Raw genomic sequence first — 8,518 nt, forward strand, 5'->3', positions numbered from 1 at the left:
ATGCTTTATATAGCCTATTTAATAAGTTTTTGACTAATCCAAGTCCACAAGGTCTTCTATATTTTCTTCCAGAAGTTTTATAGCTTCCACTTTAAGTTTGTGATCCATTCTGATTTAATTTTTGTATATTATTGAGGTAAAGGTCAAGTTTCATTTTTAAAAGACATGTGGATATTCAATTGTTCCAGCATCATTTATCATGAAAATGATCCATTTGCAACCATTTTGAAAACCGCAGATCATATATGTTGGATTCTTTCTGATTATCTGTATGGATGATTGTGTTGTCTTCAATACAAGCCCATTTTTTCTTCTTTATTTCCAACGATATGCTCTTATTCATTTGACTTCCCTTATTAAACTGGCTGAGACCTCCAGTACAAAGCTGAATAGAAGTGGAGAGAGTAGACATTTTTCATGTGTTCCCAAATTTAAGGGGAAACACTCAGTTCTTCATCACTAAGAGGTGTCTGTTGCCACAGAACTTGAAGGATGTTTAGGGCAAGATGTTTCTGAGGCTGTCCAAACCTATACCAAGAGAGGACATAAGACAAAAATCTATTTGTAATTTATAAGAAAAAAATTCTCTGATACTCTTTCATGTCCCTCTGGCCACCAGATTTATGACAATCTTGTCCTTCCTCCTTTCCTAAGCTGAGACCTATCCAGAAGCTAGTTAATCATCCTCAGGTCACAGGAAATACAGTGGTGGAATGAAGAAGAGATTCCAGACCTAGAATTTCAGGCTCTTAATCTTTGGGGCTGGGGTGGGTGATCATGACAGCCTGTGAGCCTTTGTGGGAGAAACTTCACTCCAGGTAGGTCCAGCCCTGCTCCCTGGGAGAACTTCCAGTCCACTTATCCTCCATCATCCCTGTTCTTCCCCAAGGCCCTTATCTTGATACCAATGCCTCTCCCTGCCAGTGTGGTGAGAGGTGGCTTCAAGGCTAAAATAGCTTTTCCTAACTGTGCCCCAGCCTTGGATTTCCATCTAGAAAGATCAGGAACAGGTCCCAGAGGGATTTTTGTTTGTTCATTTGTGTGTTTTTTATTTGTTTGTTTGTTCAGATATCTTGTCAACCCACAGTGGTTGTTAATACTGAGATCTTCATACTGAAGCAGAAAAAGGTCTTATCATCTAACTTATGTAGCCCATTCCCAGAGGCTTAGGGTGTTGTTAACTACTAGGCCATTCTCACATACAGATAAAATATCTTCCAGCACAACTGGAGGGAAGGGATCTAGTTGGACTGCAGAGGCATTTGGTTCTTTGTTACTAGGAGATTTCCAATGAGACATAAGGATGGTTCATTGGGAAGGCAGAGACCAGGAGCTGGTTTATTGCAACAACAGCTGCTAAATGACAGATTTATTGTTCATCGGGCATCCTGAAGGTGGTGCCTTGGTACTTAGCTTCTCCTTGTCTAGATGAACTGAGACTGAGATTTGGGGCTATCAATGTACTCCCAACCTTACACCATACTTTTTGGAGTCTTGCTCAGTGTATAATGCTGGTCTACTGGTTTAAGGTGGGAGTAATTCTGTTCCCTGGACCTCATATGCTTGAAGCCCTGTGGTCATCAAACTTTCTCTGCCAGCAAGGCCAAGAGGGCTAAGAGAAAGCTGATGGAAATATCACAATTCTGTTTCAATTAGTAAGTCAGCCTGGTCAACAAGAAAGATGCCTACAGATTTTAATTGGTCTCGAGGGAGGAGAACAGAATGTTCTAAGATGTCCTTGCTTACCCTGATATTGCATTATCTGGGCCACAGGGCAGCTGTAATCTTTCCCCCAGGGCTCGGGAAGTCTGCCTAGAAATAACATTCAAATTCAGTGTTAACCTTTTGACCACCGTGTTGCTTCAAAACAGATGATCTTAATGAAGTTAGCTTTAGAAAGGCAAAGTCTCTCCCATTTGTGAATAGGTCAGTCTTATTCCTAGAATACTAACCCCCAAGGACACAAATGTCAGAGAGGGAAACTCCAACCAGAAGGCGATCAGAAATAGCCTAGATGAAATTTACATCTGTGTCCTCATGCTATTCTCACTCATAATTCTAGAAGCCAATCCCTCTACTTCTCAATGTCTTAGATTCTCCATTGGTATAATGGAGATGGTTGTGTCCTCTTAGAAAGTAATTTTGACTTAAAACCCTCAAGCTCATGGCACAAATCCTGACCGGTGCTAGGATACAGAAAGGTTTCACTCGCAAGTGATGCTACCATCTTCCATGAGCTTTTCTCCTACCTACATTTTCAACCTGTGAAACGCACATGCTGCTTGTTAGTCAGGATAAGCTAAGTTTTGCTGTGGCAGGAAACCTCCAAATCCCAAAGGCCTATTTCTCACTTTCAGGACAGTCTGATACAGGTCAGCCTGCTTTCCTTGGTGGCCACCTTTCGACAGTGGTGAGAATCTGAGTTGCTTCCATTTGGCAACTTTATCTCAGTGTTCTTTATTTCCAGCCATAGTGGCAGGAGAGAGAGGATGCGTGGCGCCTACATCCCTTTTACTGCCTCAGACAGCAAATGCCATGCATTACTTCACTCACATGCATGCCCATGAGCCAGAATTAGCCATATAACTTCATCAAAAGCTCAAGGAAGACTGGGAGATACTCAGGAGCTTATGGAATATTTGGGAAGCACTTGTCACATGTCACATACTCCATGAATGTTATTTGTTTTGCCGTGTCCAACCCAGGCAGGGATTCCAAATGATGATAAAGCCGTTCAACGATATTGCCAGGTGCTACCAACTAGAGATACAAAGATACCTAAAACCCAGGTCCAGCTTCAGGCATTCATAATTAGGAGATGGGAGTGGGAAAAGATGAAAATGAGTAAATTATTGGGATATATATAACTTCCTGGAGAATGGAGGAGGAAGAGATCAACTCTATAGTAGGTAAGGATCTATGAAGGAACAGACATGGAAGATGGTCCTGCAGTTCTTAAAGAAGAATTAGGACTTCACCAGGTGTTGGTGTTGGGATGAGTGAATCCCAAAGTAGAGAAAAAGGAGCCTAGAGTCAGACTTCCCTTCTTTTTGAGTCCAAGTCAACAGGGGACACGCTTTCAGTCCACTGGGTTAGGCCTGTGCTTCTTAAAGGAATGAGTTAATGAATGCTGAGCCCTCCATTTCACAGCATCCTGAATGAACGGTAAAAATGAGAAGTCTTTTAGGAGAGGAAGTAGATAGAGTAAAGACTTTGAAGACAGAGCAGAGGAGAGGCCCCCACAAATGACTCCCTGCCAGGCTCACTCAGTGACATTTCAGGTGACACCAGTGGGCCTGTCTGATCTGGTATTCAATTATTTTGTCAGTAAAGCTTTGAGAGAATATAGCTGCTCTTGCCAGAGAGTCCGCCCCTCTCACTCATTGTTTACAACCCTGTCACCCTGAAAGACTGGCACTGTGGCCTAAGAAATTAGGACCCAAGCCCGAAAGCATTATTTCCATAAAACAACTGGACATATGGCAGAACCCTCTGGATGGAACTATCTCTTCAGAGGCTTGGGGAGCTACTTTTTTTCTTTATTGAAATACAATATTGTGTTAGCTTCTGGTGTACAGCATAGTGATTCAGTTATATATACATATATTTTCTTATTCATTTTAGGTTATTAAAAGATATTGAATGTAGTTCCCTGTGCTGTACAGTAGGGCCTTGTTGTTTACCTCTTTTATATATAGTAGTTTGTCTTGATGTGGGTACTTTCATAAAAGTTACTGATCAGAATACCTTGCATTTGTAGAGCATTTAATTATTTGCAAAGCACTTTTACATATCCATTATGTGAACCAGTTTTAAAAAAAAACGGTATCGAGGAAAGTGTGGGAAATGGGCACTTCTTTGTATCACTAGGAGAAAACGTAAATTGCTGCAGCCTTTTTGGAAGGCAATTTGACAGTGTCTGCTCTGTAGCCTAGCAAGCATACTTCCTGGAATTTATCCTTTATGTTTGTTTAAAAGATAAAGATAAACACATCAGTGAGCTTGTTGCAGTATTATTTGAAATATTAAAAAAAAATGAGGGAAAATCTTACTATCAATTGGGAATATCCAAATAATCCATTATATACAGGAATTATGAAGCTATGCGTCTGTTAAAAATGAGATGAATCTGATGTCTTGATATGGGAAGATGGTCACAATAAAGTGCTTAGTGAAAATCCCAAGTGTGTGTGTGCATGCTGCTTCCTTTCCTACAAGACTTTTCATTTTTACCATTCATTCAGGATGCTGTGAAATGGAGATGTGCATGTTGTGTGTTTATGTGTGTGTGTTGTGTGTGCATGTGTGTGTAGTCTGTATAAGAATAGACATTTCATCTACAATATCAGGGGCAGCTCTTGGGAGTGCGTTTGAGATTGAGAAGGATATTAAATATGTATTTCACATATTTCTTTATGAAAAAGCAAAACTGACCTCTTGCCCTGCTTTAGAAGCAAGACAGGCAGGGCGAAGGCAAATAACAACGAGCACTGTCAGAGTCACCTGTCCCCATCTTGTCCCCAGGGAAATGAGATCTTAAGCCAGTTGCTGTAAGTTGCTAATTCCTTGCAAAACATTTTTATTCGGACTTTTACAGTGGCTGATATCTTTGTGTAACTTTGCATTTGTGCTAGTCATTTGTCAAAACTGCTCTTTTCCCAGCTCCCAGCATGAATAAATAGCCTGTCATGTGTCTTTTCTTTACATAGCTGTGGTATATGTTTTTTTTTTTTTAATTTGATGAGCTATCCTTCCAAAACTCTAGTTCTCAATCATGCTTGCACATTGGAATCATGTGAGGAGTTTTTAAAACTATTCATTTGTGGGTTCTAACCCTCTCTCTGAAATCTTGGCTTTATTGGTGTGGGTAGGCAGGGCAACAAGAGTTTTAAAAATTTCCCAAGAAATTCTAATATACAACCAAAGCAGAGGGCCACTGTTCTAAAATTTAGGCTCACTTGTGAAACTTTTTTGCAAGTAAATGACTTTTATTTTTTTGCATGCTTTTTGTCTCTAAATCTTCTTTTCGGTAATTTTTTTCCAAATTATGTACAGTAATCATGTATTATTTTATAAATTCAGGAAAAGAATAAAGAAAAATGTTTTCTATGTAAAAGATAATCATATTGTTACTGATTTTGAGAAGTTTAGATTTTTTTCAACACTGTGAAATAGATGACAATTATGCACTATCTCCATTTATCAACGAGGAACCTGAGGCACAGAAAGGGTAGTTGATTTCTATGGTTCTGTAGTTCAAGTTCTATAGCTCCTAAATGGCAATGCTAGAGTCAAACCCATGTCATCTCACCTAAGGTCCCGGAATCTTTGGACTTTATTTCACTGCCAGCACCATAGGGCTAAGATCTGACCATAAATGAGATTTCTTGCTAACCAGTGGCAGGAAATTGGGAAAAATGGAAAACCCAGTGGAAATAGTTACTGGTTAAGAATGACAGAATTTGGGCTTTAAGTCTTACTCTTCCACTATCAGCCATGCAACAATCTCCTTACCTCCCTGGTCTCCAGTTTTTATCACCTTCTCCATTTATATCTGCTTGAACTCCCCTCTGTGCTGCTCTATATGGGGCAACCACTAACCACATGTGTCTGGCATGACTGAAGAATTGAATTTTTAGTTTGATTTAAATTTAAATTACTTTAGATTAAAATTTATATAGCCACATATAACTAGTGGACCTATCTTGGCAATGCAGGGTGATTTTTAGAGGACAGCCCACCCACCCAGAGAATTGTTATATCACAGGAAAGATGTTGACACTCTGCTTATAAATAGTGTAAAAAGTAAGCCAGACAGAGAAAGACAAATATCATATGATATCACTTATATGTGGAATGTAAAAGAATGATACAAATGAACTTATTTACAAAACAGAAATAGACTCACAGACATAGAAAACAAACTTAGGGTTACCAAAGGGGAAAGGCGGGTGAGGGGATAAATCAGAAGTTTTGGATTAACAGGTACACACTACTATATATAAAAGAGAGAAATAACAAAGACCTACTGTATAGCACAGGTAACTGTATTCAATATCTTACAATAACCTATAATGAAAAACACTGAAAAAGAATATATATATAAATATATACATGTATAACCAAATCACTTTGCTGTACACCTGAAATTAATACATTGTAAACCAACTATACTTCAGTTTTTAAAAATGCTTGAGAAACATTACATACAGCACAAAGTAAAAAACCATTCAGCGTGGCATTTCCAGTCGAGCTGTTCTATCTATCTCTGCAGTTACATTCCAGTGGTACCAGCACAATCATCAGGCTCTAAAAGACTATCACTTTTCTCATTCTCACATCAAATGCCTGGCCACCATTCTCCTGAGTTCCACCCACCCTTCAAGACACAGCTGAATGTACCTCATCTGTGATGACCTTTGACTCTTCCACTCCTCCCTCCTCAGCTCCCCAGTGAAATGAATCACTCTCTCCAGCACTTCCAGCATCCATCTTATTACATTATGGTTAGTGATTCAGGTCTGATAGGGAGACAGTGACAGGCAGCTCAGTGCAGTTTGGTCAGTCTTCTGGTGGAGAGAGATCCAGGGTGTTGTCGGCACCCAGAGAAGGGACCACTGTAGTCAAGCTGGAGAGAGTGGGTCCTCTGAGAAGCAGATGAGAAGACAGGGTAAGTGAGCAAGAACACTTATCAGGGGCAATGCCTGGGAGAGAAAATAGGACAGGAGCGAGAAGAGGCTGAAAGGACCATCAGACCACACTAAAGACATGCCCTGGACTTCAGAGCAGCATCTGGCCCTGAGCCCAGTATGCTCCCATAATCAAAGGCTGAGAGGTGCATTTATCCCAACCACAGAGTGTGATGCACTAAGTAAAAGTACCTGTGAAGTCAGTTTACAAGTGATTGAGCGCTGTACAAATAACAGTTGTCTTCACTGTAAACCTCCAGGAATGAGTATTATGGTAACATCAGGAGAACATCTCAGAGCTAACAAGGAAGCCAGCAGATGGAAATTAACCAATTAAACTACAGATGTTGTTTTTGAAATCGAACAAGAGATGGCATGAAAAATGCAGGCTTTCGTTTTGCTATCAAAAGTTCTTTCTAAATAGATTTCTGTCTTGGATTTGGCAACTGGCGGGGCTGTGAAACTCCTTTCCCCTTGGGTCTTTAAAATTGTAAACAAGCAAGCAACAAGAATTGAGGAAGTATCCGCCATGTGCTTACCCGTGTGCTGGATGCCGTGGGGAATTAGGACCACTGGAGGAAGCCAGAGCTGTGGAGGAGCACATGGGGGAGGTGAGACCATGATCATAAGTGACAGGAAGCTCAATGAACAGGACTAGGTAGGTACAACCCTATAATGTGGAGAGACAAAACATCACCTGCTCTGACAAAGGAAATAGAGCCTTGCCCTTGACCAGGAAACCATGTGGACTCCACCCAAAGATGGTGCTGTCACTCCCCTAGTCAAATATAAGCAATTGACAGATCTTAGAAATGACAAAAGCAAAATTAAAATGGGAGTGAAATCAGTCAGATGGAATGCATGGAAATCTGAAATGAAAATATTATCATTAGGTGGCTGAGTAGGACCTTCCTTAAGTGTCTGGACACCAAGTCTCACTGGTCACCCAAGCTTCTGGAATAAAGTCATGTTTCACTCTGAGTTGCTGAGCCACTGACCTGAGCTTTACTCACCCTGTCCTCCATGCTTCCCAGGTGAGGGGCAGTTTCCGTGCTCTTGCAGCCGTAGATGGGTCTAATCGACACTCCCACCCCCAGGCCTGGCCTCAGATTCCCTTTTCAGGGAGAGAGAGGCTCAGGCTGAGTCATCCCAGTGATAAACGCTGTAGTCACTCGAGGGAGGTGTCCCCAGCTGCCCTGGCTGGAGGGCAACCAAGTGAGTAACCCTGCCAGTGTCACGTGGTCCTGGAACGGAGCTGGCTTCTGCCCGGGCCAGGTCCGTGCAGTGAGCAAGGTTACTAACAACATACACACAGACCCTGACAGCGCCCTTGAGGGGACTGGAGGTCTGTCTGGGGGGCTTGCAGACTGAACAATTGAACTGGCAGATGGAAGGCTTATGAGCCAGTGGACAGGCAACTGAAACTGACATAAGTGAGTTCCTAGAGAAGAAAGTTCCTGGAGAAGCGTTGTCTGGGAATCTCTGGGTGCAGATCTCTGGGAATAATCTGCTCCTTTTCCCACATTGCCTCCCCCCCCCCCTCAGCACAGCTCTTGTGGCTGACAAAAAACTGCTAGCAGCTTTCTATCTAAATTCTGGACTTCCAAGAAATAAAATTACAAAGGCTCCTCTTGCCCAGGGAAAAGAGGGACAGTGATCATTTCCAAGGTTCGGAATGCTACAGAGGCTGTTTTCTGTTCAGCCCGTGTGAGGGGGAGATAAGGCAATGCACTTAGAGAATCAGAGTGTCAGGATCTTGGCCTTATTTCATAGGTCCCAATTAAATGTATTCAAAATATGCCTGCAATTTGCCCCTAAAGTTTGAAGAA

The 8,518-nt window shown here is 41.5% G+C and overlaps 1 long non-coding RNA gene across 1 annotated transcript; it reads right to left on the bottom strand.

Annotated features, from left to right (window-relative positions):
* Positions 1-404: 404 nt before the first annotated feature.
* LOC116148641 (uncharacterized) lies at positions 405-7,813 on the bottom strand. Its single transcript, XR_004132144.2, has 4 exons — positions 7,703-7,813; positions 7,229-7,277; positions 6,403-6,646; positions 405-528 (listed from the first exon to the last, which is right to left on the bottom strand). It is a non-coding gene; the product is annotated as an uncharacterized LOC116148641 (long non-coding RNA).
* Positions 7,814-8,518: the final 705 nt, after the last annotated feature.

The sequence above is a fragment of the Camelus dromedarius genome, chromosome 21, assembly GCF_036321535.1.
Source record: "Camelus dromedarius isolate mCamDro1 chromosome 21, mCamDro1.pat, whole genome shotgun sequence".
Taxonomy (NCBI): domain Eukaryota; kingdom Metazoa; phylum Chordata; class Mammalia; order Artiodactyla; family Camelidae; genus Camelus; species Camelus dromedarius.